The 26,489-nt window shown below is 41.3% G+C and overlaps 1 protein-coding gene across 1 annotated transcript in view; it reads left to right on the forward strand.

Moving 5' to 3' along the window:
- LOC101877377 (complexin-1) overlaps positions 1-26,489 on the forward strand; it is a 111,963-nt gene that overhangs the window by 69,016 nt on the left and 16,458 nt on the right. The window lies entirely within an intron of this gene.

The following is a 26,489-nucleotide window of genomic DNA, read 5'->3' on the forward strand; positions in this document are numbered from 1 at the left end:
AGCTTTTAGTGATTGGTGTATGGAGGGAGAAGGCAGTTTTGCTGCCTCATCCTCAAGACAGGGTCAAAATTTTTTTTTTTTTTATAATAATACAGTTTTATATGAAGAGGTTGTGAAGCTCAGAACTTGGAAACACATGTGGGTAATGATTGGAGGAAAGGTTTCTGATAATGAATGCCTGTGTGTTGACTTGCATCATATGACAAAGAACAATAGGAAATACCTGTAGACAGAATGAGGAAGTCCTGGTCAGTATAAGAGATGTTCTGTGTGCAGGCCTACCACTGCACAGCTTACAGTACCCTAAGAAAACATCTGGGAGAAGGCTTCAAAGTCTCATCAAAGGTCTGAGGGAGGCTGTCCACAAACAAAACTTCACTGGGTCAAACTGACACAATCTTTATCATTCACAAGGAAAGAAAGGTTAAGGATTAATTGCTGTGATGGCATAGTGCATCTTGTAAAAAGAAATCAAGAATTGTTCAGCAAATAAAGAAATTCTGGATTACACTTCTAAAAAAAAACCAAGGTACTTACAGGGAATTATCTAAGTATGACACTGCCAAAGAAAGGTATTCATATGGTCATTTAAAAGAGGGTATTGTCTACCAGGCAGACACAGAACCCCTACCTGATCAAAAGTTGTTGTTTCATAATGTATTTTATGAGTATGTATCTAGAGTAATATATTAATATAAAAATATCAATGTGTGCAGTATATGTTCTATGTATGTTTATGTTGAACTCTTTCTAAGTAATAACAAAGGTCTGCATTAGATACAAGGGGTGGAAAAAAGAGTAATGAATTTCTGAGTTGCAGGCAGATGGTCTGATGTCCTGTTTGTACTGGTCACTATCTCTTCTGGTAGATCACTGAAGGGTTCCCAGAAGCAGATGAAGCTTTCTTTCTGTTGGGCAAACTGCTGTAAAAGCATTTAAAAAATCTGGGATGCCCTCTGTTACAAATCCAAGTTGATCCATACTAGAATTCACATCTTCATGTGTAAGATGGACATAACCTGAGCTTGGATGAAACAAGCAGCCAGTGGGGATTTCACTGGGATACTGTCAGCTATCTCGACTTTGCTGAGTCAGGCTAAGCACTGGGTGGTGAAGGCTCTTGAAAATAGATTGACTCCTGAGCCATATGGCAACTGGTTGGCTCTGCAGAGGGGATAAACAGGGATACTTGGAGTAATGTTATTTCACCTCATTGGAATCTCTGGATTGGAACAGGTATTGAAAGCTCTTTTAGTGGTGTGGTGTGGGTGATCTTTGAGATTATCAACAGGAATTCCTGTTTTGGGGAGTGCACCTGGATTGCAAAAACACCGTTTAGTTTCCCATGTTTCTCCTTCTCTTGGGGATAATTCCAGGTAGCATGCATTTGAAAGATGAAGTTGCTTTCTGCAGAATTAGAAGAGATTGATAAAGCCATAGAAAGAAGCTGTATTGGGTTATAAAGATTATATATTTTATATATATATATATATGTATATAATTTTGAGAGATCTGTGAAAGAAGACAATTACTTTGTCCTGACAAAAAGGTGGATTTGAAGATACACAAGACTCTGTCTTCAAGTACTAGTGGCTAGAAATGTGAAATAAATTTTGAAATAATAGAAAAAAGGGAGAGATTATTTCCTCCATTACTTGTCTATTTAAAATTACCTTAATTTCTCCACCAACTCTTGTAAAAATAGAAATATAGAGAAGGAGAAAACTGAAAAGGAGATTCTGTCTGGTATGTGTGCACATAGTTAGCATGTGCTAACTTCACATTTTAAATCCACCCTGTTAAATTGAGATAAGTATTTCCCTAGCCCAACATGGCAGCTGGGCATAGAAATTACTTTGGAAAATGGTAGAATGAATTTAACTAGGGCTGTTTAGTCTGGAGAAGAGAAGGCTCAGGAGGGACCTTATCGCTCTCTACAACTACCTGAGAAGAGGAGGAAGCCAGGAGGTCTTTTCTCCCAAGGAAGAAGTGATAGGACAAGAGGAAATGGCTGCAAGCTGTGCCAGGGAGGTTTTTACTGGATATTAGGGACAATTTCTTCCCTGAAAGGGTGTTCAGGCATTGGAGCAGGCTGCCCAAGGCAGAGGTGGAATCACAGTCCCTGGAAGTGTTCACAAACTATGTAGATGAGGCCTTCAGTGACACAATTTAGTGGTGGCATTGGCAGTGCTGGAGCAACGTCTGGACATGGTGATCTTAAAGGCCTCTTCCAACCTGGTTGATTCTGTGATTCTATGAATTATACAACAGTCCTTTTTTTTTTCCTTTTTTTTTTTCTTATTAAAAGTAGGCAGCATTTTAATTTGTAAATGAATTTTTAGGGATGACATCTGGACATAACATTGCTAAATATCTGGACCAACTCCTACCCAATAATAAAGTCCAGCATCTGGTACTGAAAATGGATTGAAAGTATGTAAAGAACATAACTGGGGTGTACTCCAGCTTCCTTCTACCTCCAGATGCATATATGCAGCTTGCTTTCTGAGCTGATCTGGGCTTGGGATCTCAACACTCCTGCCAAGAATCCTTCAGTGCCCCTCTTCCTGGTAGGTCAGGTCTTGTTGCTAGCATACTGGTGGTGAGGCTGTGGATAGCTAATATTTGCTACCTTGCTAATACCATCAGCTCGACATCTAGAGCAACCATCAGTGCAGTCTCAATGCTCCTAGGGGAAATACTACCTTCTATAAACAGATGACCTTGTTTGTGTTATGTACCTGCACACCTCAGCAGCAAAAGCTAACTGCTTCATTCATGTAATGATCCATAATTACTTATTTACATGATTAATTACTTCCGTCACTGTGACAGACCCAAGGCCTAAAAGAATCCTGGTACATGCTCTGTAATTAACAGTCTACCCATCTTGGCTGCTAGTGAAACAATGCCTGTAGTTTGGCTTCTTGCAAATCTTACAACTACTTTAGAGAGTCAGCATTGCTGAACGTAGGCTGAAAAGTAGCAATGGAGCACAATCTGCTTCTGTAGGTACTGTATACACAGTTCTTAGAGTAATAGGGGAAAGTCTCTCTGTGTCCCACTGTGTCTTTGACCAGCCTTATGTGCTGTGAGGAATAAAGTAAAAATCTACTTCTGCTAATAAGGATTCCTGTCCTCCAAGTTGAGCATGAAATCTGCATGAGAAGTATGGAAAGGTGTCAAATGGAAAAGTTAAGTGCTGGAAGAATTAAGGTTTTCTCTACAATTGTAACTGACACTGTTGTGTGCTGTGTAAAGATTGTGGCACAGTGCTTAATTGTATGGTCATACATTTATGCTTCCAGGAACCTCAGCTCTCCCATTGCACAAAAGGTCAGCCATTTCCTTAATAAGCAGATATTCAGCATTTCATCTCTGCCATGCCTTAAAATGTTGTTCTCAAGCTCATTTATTATGCAGTATCCAAATTCTGACGGTAAAATAATGAATTCTGTAATCTGAGAGATTAATTCTTTGTTGCTATTATTGAAATGCTTTCACTTAAGATGGCTGATGGGCTAAGCATGGTTTCCTGTGAGATTTATCTTGGTGGGGTACAAAGGGTTTTGTTAATTTTCTCCTGTTTACAAAGTACAAAAGCACACGGGTCATTATGTGACTGAAGCCTTGGGGGCAGAAAAATGTTAACATCTTGTTGCATCAGTGAGCCTATATGGCACAGTAAGAGATGCTCAGGACTTCCTTGTCCCTTTGCTGGCAGTAAGGAAGTGGTGAAGTCTGGGTTTTGATGTTTGCTCCTGCATGCAGCATATCTCACTGCAGGAGAATGTGCAGTCCTCATTCTCTTTAAAGTGTGAGTCCTTCTGCCTCTGGAAGGACACCCTCTGTGGTGGGTGACTCCCTTCTGAGAGGAACAGAGGGGCCCATTTGTCCACCGGATCCATCCCACAGGGAAGTCTGCTGCTTACCTGGGGCTCGGATTAGGGATGTTAAAAAAAAACTCTCTGGTCTGGTGCAGCCCTCTGACTGCTATCCACTGCTGGTTTTTCAGGTTGGCAGTGATGAAATTATTACAAGGAGGGCAAGGGCAATGAAGAGAGACTTCAGTGCCCTCGGACGGCTGGTTAAAGGGTCTGGAGCGCAAGTGGTGTTTGCCTCCATACCTGTTACAAGCAAGGGTGAAGAGATAGATAGGAAGATTGTGCAGATTAATGTATGGCTACGTGACTGGTGCCATAGGCAGGGTTTTGGATTTTTCAATCATGGGCTGCTGTATGAGACACCTGGTTTGCTGGTGGCAGGTGGGATACACCAGTCCCAGAGGGGGAAAAGGGTTTTGGGGCAGGGGTTAGCAGGGCTTATTGACAGGGCTTTAAACTAGATATGAAGGGGGGAGGGGATTCAACTGAGCCTGTTAGGGACAAGCCCAAGAGAAACATGCTAGGGCTTGAAGGATGGTGGACTAGGGAGGACTATCAATCTATTGTGTCATTTGTGGGAAAGGATAGTTGTTTATAGACCCTGTACCGCAGGGGAAAAAGGGTACTAGGACAAGAGTTAGCAGAGCTAACTCACAGAGCTTCAGGTTAGATTCAAAGTGCGAGGGGGTCGTAGCTGAACTAGTGAGGCATTGTTCTACTATTAATGAAGACCAAAAGACCTCCCAAGGGTGCCATCAGCGTGCTCTGCTTGCTCCCTGAAATGCCTGTACACCAATGCACGTAGCATGGGGAATAAACAGGAGGAGTTAGAAGTCTGTGTGTGGTCTAAAGGTTATGACCTAGTGGCAATTACAGAGACATGGTGGGACAGCTCACATGACTGGAATGTGCTCATGGATGGCTCTGTCCTTTTTAGGAAAGACAGGTCAGCAAAGCGAGGTGGTGGATTTGCTCTTTATGTGAGAGAGCGACTAGAATGTATTGAGTTCTGTCCAGGGGCAGATGAGGAGAAAGTGGAATGTCTGTGGGTACAAATTAAGGGACAGGCTGGTACAGGTGATACAGTTGTGGGAGTCTATTATAGACCTCCTGATCAGGACGAAGGAGTTGATGAGGCTTTCTACAGGCAATTGGAAGTAGCCTCGCGACTACATGCCTTAGTCCTCATGGGGGATTTTAACTACCCTGATATTTCCTGGAAGACTCACACAGCCAATCATTCACAGTCTAGGAGGTTCCTCCAGTGCATTGACGATAACTTCTTAATGCAAATGGTGGACAAACTAACTAGGAGAGGAGCGCTGCTAGATTTAGTACTCACCGACAAGGAGGGTTTGGTTGAAGTGGTGATGGTCAATGGCAGCCTTGGCTGCAGTGACCATGAGATGGTGGAGTTTAGGATCCTGTGTGGGAGGAACAGAATACCTAGTAAGGCCACAGTTCTGGATTTCCGAAGGGCCAACTTTGGCCTGTTCAATCAACTGCTAAGGGAAGTCCCACGGGAAAGGGTACTAGGTGGTAAAGGGGCTCATGATAGCTGGTCAGCATTCAAGGACCACTTCTTCCAAGCTCAGGATCAGAGCGTCCCAATGGGTAGGAAATCAAGTAAGGGATCTAGGAGACCAGCGTGGTTAAACAAGGAGCTGCTGGGCAAACTCAAGTGGAAAAGGAGAATCTATGGATTATGGAAAGAGGGGCTGGCCACTTGGGAGGAATATAGGACAGTTGTTAGAGGATGTAGGGAGGCAATTAGGACAGCTAAGGCCTCCTTGGAACTGAATCTTGCAAGTCGGATTGAGGACAATAGAAAGAGCTTCTTCAAATACATAGCAAATAAAACTAACACAAGAGGCAATATAGGCCCACTGTTGAACGAGGTGGGTGCCCTGGAGACAGAGGATACAAAGAAGGCAGAAGTGCTGAATGCTTTCTTTGCCTCTGTCTTTACTCCTGCAGACTCTCCCCAGGGGCCCCAGATTCCTGTAGCCCCAGAAGGAGTCAGGACAAAGGAGGAGTTTGCTTTGGTAGATGAGAATTGGGTTAGGGATCAGCTATGCAATCTGGACATCTGTAAATCAATGGGTCCAGATGGAATGCACCCACGGGTGCTGAGGGAGCTGGTGGAGGTCATTGCTAGGCCACTCTCCATCATCTTTGGTAAATCATGGGAAATGGGAGAGGTGCCTGAGGATTGGAAGATGGCAAATGTCACACCAGTCTATAAGAAAGGCAAGAAGGAGGACCCGGGTAATTATAGACCGGTCAGCCTTACCTCCATCCCTGGAAAGGTGATGGAACAACTTATTCTTGACTCTGTCTCTAGGCATATTAAGGATGAGGGGGTTATTATGAACAGCCAACATGGTTTTATGAAGGGGAAGTCATGTTTGACCAACCTTATAGCCTTCTATGAGGAAGTGACTAGGTGGAGGGATGATGGTAGAGAGGTAGATGTGTTTTTTCTTGATTTCAGTAAGGCATTTGACACTGTCTCCCACAGCATCCTCATAGATAAGCTAAGGAAGTGTGGGCTTGACGATCAGGTAGTGAGGTGGATCAAGAACTGGTTGAAAGGAAGAAGGCAGAGAGTTGTGGTCAATGGGGCAGGATCTAGCTGGAGGTCTGTGACTAGTGGAGTCACTCAGGGGTCGGTGCTGGGACAAGTGCTGTTTAATATTTTCATCAACGACCTGGATGAGGGAACTGAGTGTACCCTCAGCAAGTTCGCTGATGACACTAAACTGGGAGGAGTGGCTGACACACCAGAAGGCTGTGTTGCCATTCAGCCAGACCTGGACAGGCTGGAGAGTTGGGCAGGGAGAAACTTGATGAAATTCAACAAGAGCAAGTGTAGAGTCTTGCATCTGGGGAAGAACAACCCCATGTACCAGTACAGGTTGGGGGTTGACCTGCTGGAAAGGCCTGAAGGGGAAAGGGACCTGGGGGTCCTGGTGGATAGAAGGATGACCATGAGCCAGCAATGTGCCCTTGTGGACAAGAAGGCAAATGGCATCCTAGGATGCATTAGAAAGGGTGTGGTTAGTAGGGCAAGAGAGGTTCTCCTCCCCCTCTACTCTGCCTTGGTGAGGCTGCATCTGGAATATTGCGTCCAGTTCTGGGCCCCTCAGTTCAAGAAGGACAGGGAATTGCTTGAAAGAGTCCAGCGCAGAGCCACATTGATGATTAAAGGGAGTGGAAGACCTCCCTTATGAGGAGAGGCTGAGGGAGCTGGGTCTCTTTAGCTTGGAGAAGAGGAGACTGAGGGGTGACCTCATCAGTGTTTACGGATATGTAAAGGGTGGGTGTCAGGATGATGGAGCTAGGCTTTTTTCAGTGATATCCAGTGATAGGACAAGGGGCAATGGGTGTAAACTGGAGCATAGGAGGTTCCATGTTAACATCAGGAAGAACTTCTTTACTGTGAGAGTGACAGAGCACTGGAACAGGTTGCCCAGGGGGGGTTGTGGAGTCTCCTACGTTGGAGATATTCAAGGCTCGCCTGGACAAGTTCCTGTGTGATGTACTCTAGGTTACCCTGCTCTTGCAGGGGGGTTGGACTAGATGATCTTTCGAGGTCCCTTCCAACCCTCGAGATTCTGTGATTCTGTGATTCTGTGATTCTATGCTTGCCATTATTTTTTCCCATTTTTCTTATGGGGCCTTTAAAAGCTTTCAAATATGGTTGGGCAGTAAGAGTCTGTGAAGCATCTGCAATTTTCCAGGAAAACTATGAAAGCTATTCAGTTCCTTATAGGTATTTAAGACATGTAATTTCCAGGTCTTCCACTGTTTAAGGTAGGTGTTACTGGAATTTACTTCTAGAAAAGTGAGAACAATTGGGTTGTTGGCATTGGGAGAAGTTCTAAGTTAAACCTTTGCTTTTCCCAGTGAGAAAATGTTTTCATAATGCTACTTTTTTCTTTTTTTTTTTAATTTTTTAAATCTGATGGCTGAACTCACTTTTGGCACTAAAGCACTCAGACAAGAAAGCAATCAGGATTTATAGCTGTAGTCCTAGATCCTTATGTGAGATAATCAACATGCAATATGAATTAATTTACTGTTCATATATCATTTGCATATTTTTATATAAAATTGATGCATAGCTGTGAAAATCCTGTCCTAGGTCAGGAAAAATACTGGAATGTGAATTGACTCTGTTCCACAACAATATCAGACCTTTGAAACTAAGCTCCAAGCTCAGGAGTGCAAACTTAACTTCGGTAAAAGTTTGTTGATGTAAAACCAGCTTCAAACTGTTAGCAAAACTCTTTGGTGTTACTGCATCTATGGGATGTTTCATTCATGTCTAACTTTAGATGCAGCTATTACCAAGGGTTTAAAAACTCCTGTACAAAGGAATATATTTTCACTGCCTGAAAATGTAATTTTGAATGTGCAGACTTCCTTATGAGGAAGAAATATATATAGTACATTTTTACTGGAGGCTTATCATCAACTGAAAAAAGTGCAAAAATTGTATTTGTATTCTTTGCATGTCAAAACAAAGAATTTTCCTCAGCAACAAATCATGTTCTGTAATTCAGAATGACAGGATTCATACCTCAGTGAACAGAAACATTCTGTTTGGTCTCTTCCCTTTTTAATCATTGATAGTAAACCAATGATGTGAATTTTTATTTAGCACTTGTAATATTATGGACCTGTAGCTACTGTTCAGTTTGTGGACCTTAAAATGGATTTCCAAGGATTAAAATGTATGCATTGCACAGATGGAGAGGTATCAATTAGCATGACTCTTCTGCTTCCACAGTATCTTTTGGAAATTCAGGATTAAAAAAAAAAAAAAAGGAAAGAAAAAATCCTTAAATCCTTTCTTTGTCTATTTCAGTGAAGAAACAATTTGTGCTGTAGACTAAGGAGTGTTTACAACTGGGTCACAGGCCTTCTGGCTGTGAGAAAGCATTAGGCGTGGCTATGACCTTCCTGGTGTGATGCTTTGCAAGATGGAGATTATATTGTACCTTCCAAGAAGTGGGCTCTGAAGTAGGTGGGAGCAATCATGATATCAGTGATGACACAGAGAAAAATACACTCTTTGTAGCAATTAAATCATAGTCTGTTCTGGGTGAAGAATGCTGCAAGGGCATTGTCATGTGGTTTTTACTGTGCTCCAGACACATTTGATTCACTGGTTATTGAGGACAGTGAAACCTGGAGTAATTGTTGGAGCAAGTCTAGAGGAGGGCATTGAGGATGATCAGGGGCTTGAACACCTCTCATATGAAGACAGGCTGAGAAAACTGGAGCTGCTGAGCTTGGAGAAGAGAAGGCTGCGTGAAAATCTCATAGCAGCCTTCCAGGATCTGAAGGGAGCCTATAAGCATGCAGGGATTGTAGTGGTAGGACAAGGGGTAATGGGTTTAAACTTAAACAGGGGAGATTTAGGTTAGATGTATGGATGAAATTCTTTACTGTGAGGGTGGTGAAGCACTGGAATGGGTTGCCCAAGGAAGTTGTGAATGCTCCATCCCAGGCAGTGTTCAAGGCCAGTTTGGACAGGGCCTAGAGCAACATGGTCTAATGGAAGGTGTTCCTGCCTGTGGCAGGAGGGGTGGAAGTAGTTAATTTAAGGTCCTTTCCAAACTAAACCATTATATGATTCTATGATTCTAAGCCCAATCAGAGTTGGAAGATGGAAAGGACATTTGCAGGGTGCTTGAAGAGCACCATTGCCACAGATCATTATCATGCTGGTATTTGGGGACATTGAAGGGTAAAAAGTGGTTTGACTTGGACTAGACTTCTGACCTTCTACCAGAACTTGTTCCCCAAACTAGTTGTATGCAAGGATGTCCGGAACAGCCTGTGTTGCCTTTCATCTGGATTCTTGAATTTCCAGAACAGTTTTCTTGATAGTTTAGAGGACAGTTTCCATACTACGGCGCTTTGAGGTTTTACTAAATCACCTATTTCTCTAACATTTTCAACCTTTGAAAATTCCAGCCATATTTAATTTTCTGCTTTGTGTACTAAAAAAAGTCCCCTTGTCTGTGAGGCAGTGACTGTCTTTTGTAAAAAGGTGAACAAACTGATCCCCTCCAGTAAAAGGAAGCACAACTAGAAAGCCAAAGGTTAACAAGGCTACGTGGGTACACCTAAGCTCAGCAGTGTCTCTTGAGAATTTAGAGAGAGAATGGTGCCTTCTCAGATGTGCTTTTCAGCATGAAACAGGGATCAATATACCTGCTAAGGACCTCCCAAGCCATACTTAGCCACAGTCATCTTCAGAGTGATTTTAGGGAATCTGTTTCTACCTAACATCTGTAGCTTCATCTTTATATTCTCTTGGAAATCCCAGGATATGCAACACATCTTGGTCTTTGTGAATCCAGCCACCTACATGTACAGAATTCTCTAGGTGGTCTGATGAAAGTATGTGTGTGCCAAGTCTTATTTCTTAACATTAAACTAACAGAACTTCTCGATGGGACAAGGTTTGTGGATTCTTTCCTGCTCTGTAGCTTTCAGCCATTTTAAAATTTAGAAAAGGGAGGCACCATTATCAAACCATTGGAGCTCAGAAGCAATCTGACATCTTTTTCATCTGCTCCATGATAGTTAAAGGTTCAGTTATTTAGCAGAACTCAGCAGGATCAGTTTCCAGCTGCTGATTTCCCCACTAATACCTTTTGGGGCTCATTAGTCAGCTTCTTTCTGCAGCTCTGCCTTGCTCTAACTTTGTTTCTATGTTTCACGCTAATCCAGATCTATACCAGTAGATGTCACTTTGGATACTCACTAACGAGATCCCACTGGGCGATGCTTCTGGAGTTATTGAAATGTCTCCTCAAGTGCAGAATTTTTTACTGCTATGCACTGACTAGGGCACCTTGTAGGGTCATTCAGCTGAAATCCTCACTTCAATAACATTTGTCCTGTTGAACTGGCTGGCAAAACTTATGTACATTGCTGTCGTGGTGCTGAGCAGATTCACCCACTCAGGACTGGGTGCAAAATAAATAGAAGCAAATAACATACAGCAATTAGTGCTGTAGTTGAGCTATGAAAGACATCTGAATAGTATCTCATACCTTCCTGGCTGTGACTTACTGAAACTCCAAGCATTTGGCTCACCTACTTGGAAAGACAAGAAATGTGAACGCCAACAAATGCTCTTTTTTTTCAAGTTCTCTTCCAGTACCATTGCAACAGAGAATCTGTGTCTGAATAACCAGACATTGCTAGTGCTGTTCTACCACCTCACAGACCATGTTGCACTTCTGGCCCTCAGACAAGAGTGCCACAATGCCAGAAGATCTGTTTGGAAACTAATATGCAACAATTTTAATTGACTTATTATTCTAGTCTCATAATAAGGAACTTTTCAGGACAGCCCTTTCTCACCCCTTCAGTTACTTATGTTACCACCCAGAGGACAAGAAATGTGAGAAGGCAATAACTATTTGTAATTTATTGTCTGATCACACAGGGCATCCTCCCTTTCCCTCCCTCTCTCTCTGTTTTTTTTTGCATTTTGCTGTTTCTGAAACTATCCTTTATTTTCAGAGCTAGGATAGACTGACTACAATGCAGATCAAGAACGTGTCATCTAGGAATCACTGCTTTATTGCTACAGAACATCATTACTATAAGGAAACAAGCATGTACACACAGAGAAATGTGTGTCAAGAAAGTTTGAATAGATTTTATTTGTTCAGACTTTTTTTTTTCATTGCATGTAGGAGAATGTTAATGCAAAGGAAATGTCTGCATCATGGACAAAGCCTTAGTTCATTCCAGTTTTGATGTCAGTGTGCATTCACTTGTCACCATGACTAGTCCACAGCTAGAGGTATTCCATGAGAGACCTCATGGTAGAGGCTACTCAAAGAAGCTGGTGGCTGCCCCATCCTTGTCAGTGCTCAAGGTCAGGTTGGATGGGACTTGGAGCAACCTGGTCTAGTGGAAGGTATCCCTGCCTGAGGCAGGGGGTTGGAACTGGATGAGCTTTAAGGTCCCTTACAACACAATCCATTCTAGGATTCTATGATAATAAATTCTATGTTAAAAATATAATTTAATAAATATTTTAATTATTATTACATTTTACTTAGCATTACTGCTTGTGACTTACAGGTGGGGGAATTGAGCAGTGTACCCCAAATCATGGAGTGGTTGAGTAAGAAATTGATTTCCTTAGCTGGAAGCCTAGGGATAATCTTGTCTTTGTATAAATGGGGTTTCTTCCAAAAACCTCCACAGAGAGCAGTCCATAACAGAAGTTTAGGACTTAGAAGAGAAGAACATTCCAGAGCCTGTATGAACTGCATTCTCATTGCTACTGGTCTCCAGGAGTGGCTACTATGCCAACACCCTTCCATTTGGAATTATTTTAGGTAGTGGAGGCAAAACCAAATGGAATAATTTCTTGGCTAAATCGCAGCAAAGACAAGAATGCCTCTCTTTGCACTGAGTGGTAGAAGAGCTTATCTGCTGCTCTGCTGTTTTGAGGAATAAAATATTCTTTCCTTGTTGGAAAAAACCCTCAGTCAGGATGGTATAACATTTGGCCAAGTGCCTGAAGGACCTCCGATTTTTTTCTAACACATTGTCTGTAAATCTCTCAATTCACCTCATCTTTCAAGGTAGACAATTCTGTCCTGGATCATGCTGCCTGTGTCATCCTCAAAATGCAGACAGTGACATTAGACTAAAGGGAGAAGTACTATTGCCTTTAATAAGTACAATTTCACCATTTTGTCATGTAAAATTTCTTTTTCCCCCAGATTAAAAATCACAGACATGGGGGAGAGCTTGTACAGTTGTTGCTTCTTTTTTTTATGTTAAACTAAATCAAGGACTGTGAAGGTCACCAAACAGGATTTGAAGGTCTGTTCCCTTATTGCTGCAGCCAAAGAGCTCCAATTACTGCTTAAAATCGGGCATTAGTCACATTATATCTTTTATACTGTCAGTTCGTTATCTGCATATTGGTTGATCAGATAATTCACCAGCAATTAATGAGACCGGGGAGCCTGCTTAAGAATGCAGCCTGGTGCCTTCATGGCTCAGCTCATCATTCTTCCCTGGGAAAAGTCATCAGAGCCAGGCTCAGCCTTTGAAATGCTGATGCTTCCTTAAAGCAAGATGTGACTTTGTGTCAGTCTCACTATGAAGCTCTGCATCTGTTCTGATATTGCTTTCAGTTTCATCAGCTGGGATTTAAGACTGTCAGGGAAAATTAGTCACGCCACCTGGCTGAAAGAAGAGCTGAGAAGAGGCCAGATCTGACTTCATGCATTGGACAGGGTAATGATGTTTGGGGTATGCTTTGATTGTGGTAGTTGTGTGGCTTTTCCCTCCTGTGTGTCTCTATTCCCTACAGTTGCCTACAGTTAAGCTGGGAAGAGTGAACAGTTTGCATGGCCCATTCCTTGCGAATGCCAAGTTTTTGTGATGTTTTGGTATTTCTCATGAATTCCTGGTGGCTGACAGATGGGTAGTGCTAAAAACATTAATTTCTTTTCTCAGATGATTGGTTTATACCACTGAAGATGTTATAGGTAAAACCTGCCAGTTTAAACCGTAGACCTGGCCAGAAAAGGTAGGAGTGGCAGAACCGTAGTGCAGAGAATCAGCTTCAACATGTCTTTGTGCTTAGTCCAGCTACAGGCTAGAAAATTTTCACTTGCTTTCTTCATGTTTTCTTTCCTCTGATGTTATAATCACAGATTTCCATGCACTGTAGTTTGCAGCAGGTATTAGGTTGATTTAGTGGGGAAGAAGCTAGCAAACTGCCTTCGATAGGGTGAAGGACAGTACCTCTACTTTCTGCAGTCAACAAATGAGAAAGAAGATTATTCTGTCTCTGCCCACCTTCAGTTAGCTTCATACAGCATTGGGGTTTTTAGCTCTAGATGGAATTCAAATCTGTGGCTTGAATTCTGTCTGCAATTGAGTTTTAGGAGAGCAAAGCTTCTAAGGTATTCTCCATCCATACCTCATTGCTACTACTACAGATCTTCTCCACAGTGTTTTTGCTCCTGGCCAGTTCTGATAGGGGAAATGAATGAGAAGATTTAAAGCAGAAACATAGAAAAATGAGTTTTGTGGCATGCTCAGATCTCTGTAAAGCCTTGGACACAATACAGATCCTTCTGGAAATCTGAGAGAACAGTTCCTTGAATTTACACAAAGCCCTGTCAGTCTGGTGGTGTTTAACAGAAGCAGGCTTAATTTAATTAACTCCTGAAAGTGTGACAGTGCTTTTTAAGTCAGGAAATAAAACACTAATGCCTTCTATACATGTGCCAGGTAGTCTTCCAGCCTTTGCAAGTTTGTCTTTTCTAATTTAAAGAGCCAGCTCTGACTCCTAGCTATGCTGTCTCCTCTGATAGAAGAGACAATAACCTGTATAAGCTCTTGGAATAGTCTTGGTCTTGATGGGTGTTTTTGCTCTTTTTTGCTCTCTTTCTCCCATGTCTTGAGAAAGGAAACAGATTCCAGAGGAGGAACTGAGGATCACAGGTCAAACTAAGAGCCACATGGGAAGCTTTACATTAAATTCTTGCTGAGGAAGTCTGACTTGGACAGTGAGAATGATGTGAGCTTATGTCTTTAAAGGCATTTGAAAAGAGATTACCTGATCCGAAAACCAATGGTTTTCAATGTAGGGGAAGGATGAGGCTGTGTTCTTACAGCCTCATTGTTTCTTACAGGCTGTTGCAAAAGAAAATAATTTGCTGTGAGGGTGATGAGGCACTAAAACAAGTTGCTCATGGAAGTTGTGAATCCCTGTCTGTGTTCAAGTCCAGGTTGGATAGGTCTTGAACCTGGTCTAGTGGAAGCTGTCCCTGCCTGTTTCAGTGGACTTGAACTAGATGAGTTTTAAGGTCCCTTCTGACTTAAACCAGTCTGTAATTCTATGATTCTATAATGTGCTGTTAAATTTCAATGTATGGTGAAAGAATGTGTTCCCGCTCTAAGAGATTTTCTAAGGAAGGGTGATCTGCAAACAAAAACAAATAGAAAAGCACTGGTCTGCTTTTAGATGAATGGTCACTCTTCTGTCATTCAGACTGGGTGCTGGGCAAGGGGTTTAAGCTGATTCTGTGGTGCCATATGCAGCACAGGTGTATATTTGGAGGTGGAGGGAGGCAGGGAGTTCTTCAGGACTCGCTTTGGAAATGTAGTGGGAGAATCTCGACTGAAAAACTTCCAGCCTATGACCAAAGATAGTGATATCACTGCTCCTGGAGGGCATCTGACATGGTGAGGGAAAGAACAGGAATCTGACTGGCTCAGAACTCTAGAGCATCCTTCTCCTGAGAGGTGTGCATGGTTCCTATTTTAAGATTTCATTTTCTGAGAGATTTAGCACTCAACCTTGTTTGACAGGCTCAGTGAATGTCAAAGTGCAAGGGCTGTCACTTATGCTAGTCATAATCTGCCTCTCACTCTAAGAGTGTCACATTAGTGTCTGTGTAGAAGGTACTCTGCACCCTCCAGAGGCTGGGCTCATAGGTCTGCTCACTGGCATTTTTGGCAAGAATCTCTGAGTGAATCTGGTTGACAAAAGCAGTCACAGATTATGGGAGAACCCAACACACCAACATTTGTGTTGATTTTTCTCTTCCGCCCTTCTGTTTGTTCATGTGTGCCATTCACATAAAATGGTCAGTTCATGTTCCCAGCACTGCTTTTTATCCCTGCTTGCCTCACAAATGTAAAATGTGAAAAAAAAACCCAGAAAAACCCACCACCAAAAAAACATTAAAACAAACAAAACTGTGTTCTCCTTCCACTGACTGGCCCTAGGTTTCCAAATGGCAGCTTCTTCCTGCAAAATGCATCTACTTCTCAAGAGCCAACCTGGGATCTTTGACTACCGAGAGCATTTAGACAGGCATCAGGCAAAGGAAGGAAGACAGAGTGCTTTGTCTTAGATTCAGCACTCCCACATTGTGTTGAAAATGGGAACTGACCTGCTTTATATCCTTCTGTCTTCAGTTTAATGATCTACATAAACACATGAATGTTAGAGGTATTACATGACAGGTAACAAGAGCAAATACCCAACAGTAACATAGCCTTTGAACCCCTTAAAATAATTTAAATCTGCTTAACAGAGATATCTAATCATAACCTTGAATAAACTTATTCAGTGAAAAGTTTTAGGCTTAGTGACATATTTTTTAAGAAGTTTCACTAAGCTCCTGCTTGCCTGTTTCTACAACATGGATCTTGGCTAGTGTCTTTCCAACAGAGCAGTGTAAATAGGAGCACCAGCATATCCACAGGAGAGATTAGTTGTCTACTTTTAGTAAGCATGCCCAGAAATTTAAAAGGTGTACTTCAGTCTTAATGAAATGATTTATTTGACTGACATGAACTGTTTTCCTCTAGTGGCCTGAAATAGTTTAGAAAGAAATTACAGTTTTTTGTTCAAAAACTAAATACAGAAATTCATCAGTTTCTCCTGAGCCTGATGTGAAATGAAGTTGAGGAACCAGCTATTGATTCACTGAGGGTGGGGGCAATTCAGGTACAGGGAAATGACTAAAGGCACTTTGCCTGTCCTGATACCACCAAACAGCATGAAATCCATTCCCATGCCTCACACACAAACCCTGCAAGCTTTTAACACAAAATATAACTCTGCTTTTTTAGGAGGATTTCTTTATGTTTGTTCAGTGATGACTCAAAAACAGCATTGTAAGGCCTGCACTGTTGAGCACATGTAACTTTGTACATGAATCTGTCAAAGAAGCCTGAAGTAAAAAGTTCAAAGATAAGTAAGCACAGCTTGAAAGGAGTTTGGTAGGAGTGTCCCAGGACAAAACTAGGCATTTCTTCCTAGTACTGTTATCTTGAAACAGTGCTGCACAGGTCTTGTCCCCCCAGTCTTCTGTAATCAGAGCATCATTATTGTGAAGTAAGGCAGTTGCTTAAAAGATACTAAAAATGTCACAGCTCCTGTAATTAAAATCAAACCTGAAAGCTCTGAAGTGTTGACTGAGTGGAATAATAGTTATTAAAGCACCTGGTCTTGCTAGGAGATGCCAGATCTCTCTGGCTTTACTGTACTCAAAGGAACACTGAAGAATTTAACAGTATAAATGGAAAATCAAACTGAAAGCTGCACAGTGGGATTCCTGTGGAAACAGACTGATTTATAACTTGGTGCAAAGCTATCAAAAGGCTACACTGGATTGATTTATCATTATTTTGATTAATAAAACACAACACTGCCTTTATAAGTCTGGTTAAATCAGGAAATTTATGCACTTTCTAGTAATAGCACTTTTAAACACAGCTCCCTTCCTATATAAAGCTCCAGTCCTGCAAGCAATATAGTGCTGATCACTGTGTGTACAATTTCTGATGGTTCCTGGCTAAAGCATGTAGAACTTAAAGGCAAGAAACTAATTTGTAGCTATGGGTAGTACTTAAAAAAATTCAGCCATTGCAATCGCTGTGTGATCTGCAAAACACACCAAGTACCACCCCAGGAAGCAAGCTCATGTTTTCTAAAGCAGAAATGATAGCATTGCTTTTGTTGCAGGGTGAAAAAGGTGAAGGAAGAATAGGAATAAAGTCACCTCTAGTGTAGTCTGGAGAACAGGATTTTAATCTCAAGAAGTAGCCTGCCTTCTATTTACAGCAATTGCCTGAGATAGGGCTAGAAGAAGGATGGTTCATTTTGTCTCCATGGTCCTGCATGGGAAAAGCAGCATGCGCTTTGTGTCAGGGTGATCCTTGTCCTGAGGACACTGCCAGACAGATATGCTGAAGTGAAATGAAAACCAGATGCAGGCAGAGGAGGTGGTGTGTGTTAGGTATGTAGGCATGTGGCAGGGCCTTGGTCACAGACTGCTGGGTGATTTCCTCCACCCTGCTTGAAAAATTGGTTTATGACTCTTCAGGTCCTTGTCTGGATCCTTAGCCAGGCAGAACATTTTAGGAAGATGATACCACAGCTAAGAGAAAAGCACCCTGTGTCAGAGGAGTGTTGTTAATGAATGCTTCTGCTGTAGATTGCTACCCTGATGATGACAGCAGAACTTAAATTTGATGTGCTTTGTATCTCTTCTTGTACACTATTCGTTTAAGGATCAAACCCACTGTGAAGACCATTGCAGGGCAATAGCAAGAACAGGGTATAAGCTTCTTTTGAGTCTACGCCCCTGGCTGAATTTGGATTCTATACCACCTTCTGCCTCCCACCCTCAGAGCAAAAAAATAAAAACCAGAAACTGAACAAATTGAAAGTCACAGTAGGTTGCTGATTGTAACTTAAACAAGATAATACATGCATGGACTTTTTCCCACTTAAAAAAAAAAACAAACCCCAAACCAAACAACAACAAAAAAAAACTCCAATAAACAAACAAACAAAACCAAAAAAACCAAGCCACAAAACTTTAGCTACAAATTAAAGTACCTGACCATTTTATTTAGAACTCTTAAGCTGCAGATAAATGTCCTATAGTATTTAACTTGCTTAAATACAGATCACAGAATCACAGAATCCCAAGGGTTGGAAGGGACCTTGAAAGATCATCTAGTCCAACCCCCCTGCAAGAGCAGGGTAACCTAGAGTACATCGCACAGGAACTTGTCCAGGCGAGCCTTGAATATCTCCGACGTAGGAGACTCCACAACCCCCCTGGGCAACCTGTTCCAGTGCTCTGTCACTCTCACAGTAAAGAAGTTCTTCCTGATGTTAACGTGGAACCTCCTATGCTCCAGTTTACACCCATTGCCCCTTGTCCTATCACTGGATATCACTGAAAAAAGCCTAGCTCCATCATCCTGACACCAGATTTACAGATTAGTACAGGAACAATGATATTGTTATGCTAATCACAACATTTTTCATCTTTTTGACTAAAGGATGATTTTTTCCTTTCTTTTGCTTATGTAAGAGCTGGTGTGCTCTGTTTCTTTGCTCTCAATCAATAGAATCATTTTTAATGAAAAGTGGGGGGGGGGGGGGTTGCCATGAATATTGCACACGGAGGAAGCTTTGCAATGTTTTCTGTGTGGATAGTTAAACTTGTTATGGTTGTGTATGTGCACATGGGATGGTTGTTTCTGATTTATCTGATAGTACGTTATCAGCCTCTCTACTCCATGACTGCTTTTCACATATCTTGTAAGTATTCTTTCTTCCTTGAAACAATATAACTAAACATCAAATGATGAGAAGATGTCAGAAACTGATGCTGTATACAGTATCTTCTTACATTGTTAGAAACATTTACCTTATACGGACTTGACAGTATTTCCTCTGTTCTTTGACTCTTAGTCATTTAGTCATAGCTTTGCTTAATTCATTAAGTCATTAGCACTTTGCTTAATTCATGTCATTAACTGATGCAAATTAAAGAACCAAAATGCAAAAGGGAGGATTTAAAAGCATTCTGTCCATAAAAAAAGAACTTAAATGTGTGGACAAATGGTAGTACATTTTTGCAAGTTGTGCAGCTGCTGCTCATTCCTAGTCCTTGGCATCATTCTGGACAGCAGGCTTGTGTCTGACATGATCTGCAGGAGTGGAATGCTATTGGTAGAGCTTTAATACAACAGAGGCTCTGGTGATACATCTCAGCCTTACAACCTGAGATGTAAAGTATCCTATAGCTGTGCTCCAACCCATGATACCATGGTCTCCTTTACTCCATGTAAAGTTAGGAGCATGAGCTTTTCCCATGACTGTGCAGTTTCCTGGCTGCTTGTGGGTAGTTCCTAGCTCTGCTTTGCCCTCTGTATACAAACAGTAATAGCACTTATGTAAAACCACTGCTCTGCCAAACAGCTTTGTCCCTGATTAGCCAGAATATGTCCACCCTGCTTGGCCACTGCCCTGGGCTCTGTACACACAGATGTCCACCCTGCTCTGGTGCCAGGGAAGCAGCTTGGACAACACGCCACTGCCTCTCTGTGCCTGTGGTCCAGACAGTCTAGGGACAGAAATATTCTCTCGATGACCAAGACCAAAGAGAAATGGTGAATGGTGTCACATCTAGTTGGTAGCTGGTCACTAGTTGTGTCCCCCAGGGCTTGATACTGGAGCTAGTGTTGTTTATGATCATCCAGATCTTTAATGACAACCTGGATGAGGGGATCGAGGGCACCCTCAATAAATTTGTGGATTATACCAAGTTGGGCAGAGTGTTGATCTTCAGGAGGTCAGAAAGGCTCTGCAAAGGGATCTGGACAGGCTGGATGTACGAGCCAAGGCCAATATTATGAGGTTCAACAAGACAAAGTGTCAGATCCTGCACTTGGGCCATAGCAAACCTAAGCATTGATCCAGGACTGGGGAAGAGTGGCTGGAAAACTGCTCAGCAGAAAAGGACCTGGGGGTGCTGATTGATGGATCTGAACATGAGCCAGATCGTGCCCAAGCAGCCAAGATGGCCAATGGCATCTTGGCCTGTATCAGCAGTAGTGTGGCCAGCAGGGCCAGGGCAGTGATCATCCCCTGTACTGGGCACTGGTGAGGCTGCACCTCAAATCCTGTGTTCAGTTCGGGGCCCCTCACTACAAGAGAGACACGGAGGTGCTGGAGCAGGTCCAGAAAAGGAGCAATGGAGTTGTTGAAGAGCCTGGAGCACAACTATGATGAGAAACGGCTGAGGGAACTGGGGGTGTTTAGTCTGAAGAAGAGAAGGCTCAGGGGGAACCTTAGCACTCTCTAGAACTACCTGAAAGGAGGATGGAGCCAGGAGGTGGCTGGTCTCTTCTCCCAAGGAACAAACAATAAGACAAGAGGAAACAGCCTCAAGCTGTGCCAGGGGAGGTTTATACTGGGTATTAGGAACAATTTCTTCTCCAAAATGGCGATCAGGCATTGGAACAGGCTGCTTCACAAACTGTGTAGACGAAGCCTTCAGTGACATGGTTTAGGGGTAGACTTGGCAGTGCTAGAGCAATGGTTGGACTTGATGATCTTATAGGTCTTTTCCAACCCAGATGATTCTGTGAGTCCATTATTCTACTAGTGTGTAGAGAGTCTGTAAGGTTAAACCCTGGTCAGCCCTTCCTTAACACCATGTGCTGAATTCCAGACACCTCCTCAGATGTGGCAAGTTATTTGTGCTTTCTGAGTCAGCTCAGAGGCAAATGATCTCAAATCTTCTGAACCAGTACTTTCATGCTTCATGTACAAGATGGGCTGTAAATTGATGTCTCCTATTGCTATCTATTTTACAAGACGGGGCTGCACAGCCAGCTCTTTGACAAGCTAAAATACTTAAATAGAAAGGGTAGAAAAAAGTCTTTTTTATGGGACACTTCAACTGAAATGGATTTTGTTGCATAGCTCTTGCAGTAGGGAAGGCATCCCTGGAAATGTTTTTCCTAGCTCAAGAGGTATTGCTTTCACAGAGAAGTTTTATATTAGGCCTTGTCTTGACAGATAAATAGATATCAATCTCAATACTTATGAGTGGATGATTTTCAGATTCAACTGATCATGGCATGAATATGTTTGCAAAAGTAAATTTAAAAAAGCAGATAACCACTATTTGTTACTTCTGCTCAGTAGCTTTAGAAATCTCAAAACAGTGATGGGCTAAATGAGCTAGAAGATCGTATTTAAACAGGAAAACATAATAATTTGAAACTGGTGAAGAAGTTTTATCCTGTGCATGCGCATATTATAGAAAAAAACTTGATAGTCTTGGAGATAGTAAAAGTCGGAATTAAAAATAGAAAACACACTGGAATGAAGAAAATGTGGAAGAATAATACAATCAAAGTGGTAAAAAGCACCAGAATTTATAAAGAAAGAAAAAGAGCAGAAGCAGAACTTCAGAACTAGCAGGATTAAAGGCAATAAAATTATAGAATCATAGACTCTCAGAGTGGTTTGGGTGAGAAGGAACCTTATAACTTGTCCAGTTCCAACCTCCCTGCCATAGGCCAGGACACCTTCCACTCTACCAGGTTGCTCCAAGCCCCATCCAACTTGGCCTTGAACACTGCCAGGGACGGGGCAACCACAACTTTTCTGTGCACCAAATATGCACCAAGAAAGAATGTTTCTGACAGCACTAATCTTCTATTAAATGAATTTTGTACAACTGTTAATGACAGTGGGGGTTTTTTCTGTGTACGAGACAAAAAAATGCATATGAGATAAAAATTTTAAAACATCATTTACAGCTAAAGATGATATTAGATAACAGCTCTGATGTGAAAAGAGCAAACTTTGATGACCTATGATGTGGATACTATAGATCAGGCCAGTTAGGTGCATATATCAGAAAAGAAAAACAGATAAAGCAATACCAGTAAGCTTGAATTGATTCTTGCATACGTTTAGAAGTTTGGTCCATATTGTAACAGGACATTCTTAGGCTTGACATGACATCATTTCTGAATTGCTAGCCATAAATATATATATAAATGGATTAAGGTTTTGCAAACAGTATCCTTGTCAAATAGGTAACTTCTGAGTCTCCTGAATGATTAGTCCCTGGCCCTAGACCTAGAGAATATTTTTATTAAGACAACAAATACAGATACGTATAGAAAGAACAGAAAATCTATTACTTTTTCTGCAGGCCAGATTAAGAGGAAGAAATAGCATGTCATGAAAAAATCACATGAATTGTCATGTTGCAATAACAATGCTGTGGGGAGAAGAGTTCATTTCAGCCATCAAGCCTATGGTTCAGTGATGAAAATACAGGCAAATCCAGCTCTTTCAAAAATTACAGCTTTACTCAGAACCACTGTTGAACCTCATTAGAAGCATAAATAATTTAATAACATTAAATAATAATAATTTAATAAATTAATAACATAAAGGGGAAAAAGGCATTTGATGTTAAAAATGTTCTCTACAGTTGGAAATTGTTTTGCATTCTCTCAGACAACTAAAAGCAAAGAAAGGAACACTTAACTATGCTTTGAATGGTGTTAAGATAGGAGCACAGCTCTGCTTACTGATGACTCCACTTTACTTAGCCATCCTTAAGCCATTGATGCTGTCAGAACTGAATCACCAAGGTATATAAAATCTGAAAGGTTTTCAGGTTTCTTTCTTTCCCCTTTCCTGGCAGGATGGAGGGGAAGGAATAGAGTAAAAACTTGCAACCACCCTGGACCAAATGATTCCCTTCTCCCAGAAGGGCACGCAGATGCAGGAAGAATTTTAGACAAATTTATGCTCTCTGCCCAAAGTGTATCTTAGTTTTGGTCAATGGAGCATTAGGGACCTGAAGCAAAATCATTGTAAATGAGAGTGTATGCTGTGGATAGTTCTGCAAGTCCCATCAACTGATTGTCAGAGAGGAAAATGTTGCTGAAAAGGAGTTGAAGACCTTTGAAGAAAATACATCAATTTGAAAGAGATTTCATCTCCTCACAGAAGAATCAAATGTTTCTGGCCTGATGAAACAGCCTAATCTCAGGAAATTTTCTCTTTAATATTGAAATAGCTCTCGAAATGATGACTCGTTGAGAGTGAGCAGAAAAACTGGTGTAAGTGGAATGTCATAACTTTAGTAAAACAGATGTACTCAGCTTCTGTTTGGAACTCATTTTCATGTAGCTTAGCTTTTTTATTATTATTATTATTATTAAAGAGCCATTTCAATGAGGGAGAAAAAAATCAAACATGGAGAATTTCTTCCAAAACAACAACAAAACTAGAGGGTTTTTTTTAAAGCCAATAGCAAAACTACCACTGACTTCTATGGTGCAAGATAAAGTCTGAATAGGTGGTCATAAAGGGCAAAGAAAAGACAAAGGGCAAGGAGGAAAAATGGGTTAAGAGACAATCAGGATGACACAGATATTTAATGGCAAATCTGAAAAAAAATCTATGTTCTTTGAATTCCTGTATTGTTTAACTGCATGGCTTTTTAGCATGAGAAAGTAACCTTACTGATTTCCAATACAGTAAGAAGGAATCTGAGATGCTATACATGCAATATGGAGAAAAGCAGAGCACATGTACTTTAGAACCAGGCATACTAAGCAGAACAGACTCCCTTGTGCAAATGCTCTGAAGTGACCAGCAGAACAATATTTGTTAAATTTATTTAATTTAGTAGAGATGAGGAGAAGGAATAAGACAGTCCCAAGCCTGATTCCCTTCACAGAGAAATCAGTGAGAGACTTTTATTACTGTTAATTGGAATGGATTGATCTTTTTAGGAGCATCAGGTTAGCTTGCAATCACAGTCGAAAACACAATCTTATATTAAGAAATATTACATTAAATGCATATTATAATCAGAGAACACAAAGTAATAAATAGAATATGTCCCAAGTGCCTTTATGATTTATAAAATGTGAATTGGTAAAGGGTATGGATGTGTTTAACTCACAAAGGAGGAATCCTAACAATTAGAAATTAGTACCTCCAGCACATTAATAGAATGGAAAATTAGAAAGTCAACTCTGACTTGTATCTTCAGACCAGTGTAAGTAGGGTCAATAAAGTACCATTATGTCAACAATGTTTAACTCAATCATAAAGACGAGCATGGTAAAATATAGATATATTTTTTTATCTGGTATGTATTTAATGAAGTATTGAGATCCATTTTTTTTGTATTCTCTAATTATATACTTACAAAACCTAACAAAACCATATTTCTGAGCTTTTGCTTGCAAATTGTAAAATACCAGTAATCATGACATCCACACCCTGGAAAAGCATTCACAGGATTTTTCAGTTTTGCTTACAGAAGAGACACAGAAGCCAAACTAGATATTGTAAATACCTGGTTTCAGTAAATATTGAAGACTACCTTCTAATTTTTTAAAAAGCCTTGAAAGTTAAAACCACATAGAATGGGAAGATCATGCTCAAAATGCTCCTTTGGCATATGCTGTCCCATCTCTGCACTACAGCTTTGAAGGAGAGGAGTCAGTCATCAGGCATGTCCTCCAGGACTCAAACTTTTTTGCTGAGTCCTCATAAGGGTAGCCCTCTGTCCTGGCTTCAGCAGCAGCAGTCATTTTTCTCCTTCTTAGTAGCTGATGCAGTGCTGTGGTTTTGACTTTCAGCCTGGGACCAGTGCTGTAACACTGATGTTGTTAGTTGTTGCTCAGTAATGCTTACTCTGACCAAGGACTTTCTGAATCTCATGCTCTGCCAGGGAGGGGTGGAAGCCAGGAGGAAGCAGAGACAGGACACCTGACCTGAACAAGCCAAATTAGTAGTTAAGCCTTGAGCTGTGATTGAAAAAGCTGTGTGATGCTGCAACATGGAAGCTCAGAAGAATGTATGACAGTTGCATCCACCTCAACAAATTGTCAGAGAGATACCTGGTAAGGTGGGATTTGACAAGTCACCCTGGCCGGTCATCAGAAGAGGAAGAGGAGTGTAGGGTTTTACAGACATGTTGGAAAATCTTGTGACAATCTGAGGTGTGTTGCAGTGTTCCATGTGCAGGTTGAATCCATTTTCAGTCATCATGTCTGGAGACTTTCAACAGAATTGGAAATGCAAAAAGCTAACAGTATTAAAAAAAAAGAATTATTACATCAGTACATGGGGAAGAACTAAACATGACAGCCCAAATGCAAGCCTGGTTTCATGATGTCACTAAACTGCTCTTGGTTGAAAGTAGTTGATGTCAGAGGAAGGATCACTTAAGATTGCCCTCATTCTTACAATCCTTTTCAAAGCAGCAACCTCTGGCCAGCTAACTGGGCCCTTGATCTAACACGGTATTATAGTTTTGCTACTCATTTTGCTCTGTGTTTCTGTTGTTTTCCCTCAATCCTTCTTTCCCTTCTTCTCTTACTTTCCTTTCTTCCTTTTCTTCCTTTCTTCCTGATCCCCTTTCTTCCTTCCTTCCTGATCCCCTTTCTTCTTTTCACCTCTTTCTATCATCTCTCTCCTCAGAGGGAAAGGGTCCACATTTAAACAGAGTTAAGATCTGGCATGCAAAACAACTCTTGTTGTAAGGAAATGAGAATTGCAGGAAGACCATCCTGAAGCTACATCTAAATTGAATCCATGCATGAGTAAGCCAAGAAGTACATTCAGTCAGGTACTAAATTAAGGTAGTTCCACCTTCATTTTAAAAGGCTTTTTTCCTTTGTGCTAGCTGTTAGCTATGAAATGGTAGTGTGTGGCATATATACATTGGAACTAGTTGGGACATGCTACAGAGAATCTTGCAGCCCTTGCCAGCTGTCATTAGCAGAACCTGAATGCATTCCCAGGCTGCTGCCATTTCTGCTGAAGGAACAGATTATGCTTAAGGGAAGGGAGGTTGAGAGAAAGAGAGAAAGAAAAAGGAAAAGGAGCCTTGTTGCTTTCTAATTTTAGTGAATCCATCATAATGGGAATGAGTAATTAAGTATCTATTTAAAAATAAAAAAATAAGAACTCCTCAATGTACAACATACATAATTCAGAGTGAGAGGAAAATAAATAAATCTGAGGAGGGAGCCCTGGGAATATTTGCTATGATTTTAGGGATAACCAGGTACATAAAGAGCTTTTGCCTTTTTAAGCTTTAGCTATCAAACAGTTTATTTGTCTTCCCCTGAGCTGGTGTTCATTTCCTCCTTTGTACTCAATAGTAAGAAATGCATACCTCAAATTATGATGTCCTAGGTGCCTGCCTTAGCGCAGAATGT

The sequence above is a fragment of the Melopsittacus undulatus genome, chromosome Z (assembly GCF_012275295.1).
Source record: "Melopsittacus undulatus isolate bMelUnd1 chromosome Z, bMelUnd1.mat.Z, whole genome shotgun sequence".
In the NCBI taxonomy this organism is placed as follows: domain Eukaryota; kingdom Metazoa; phylum Chordata; class Aves; order Psittaciformes; family Psittaculidae; genus Melopsittacus; species Melopsittacus undulatus.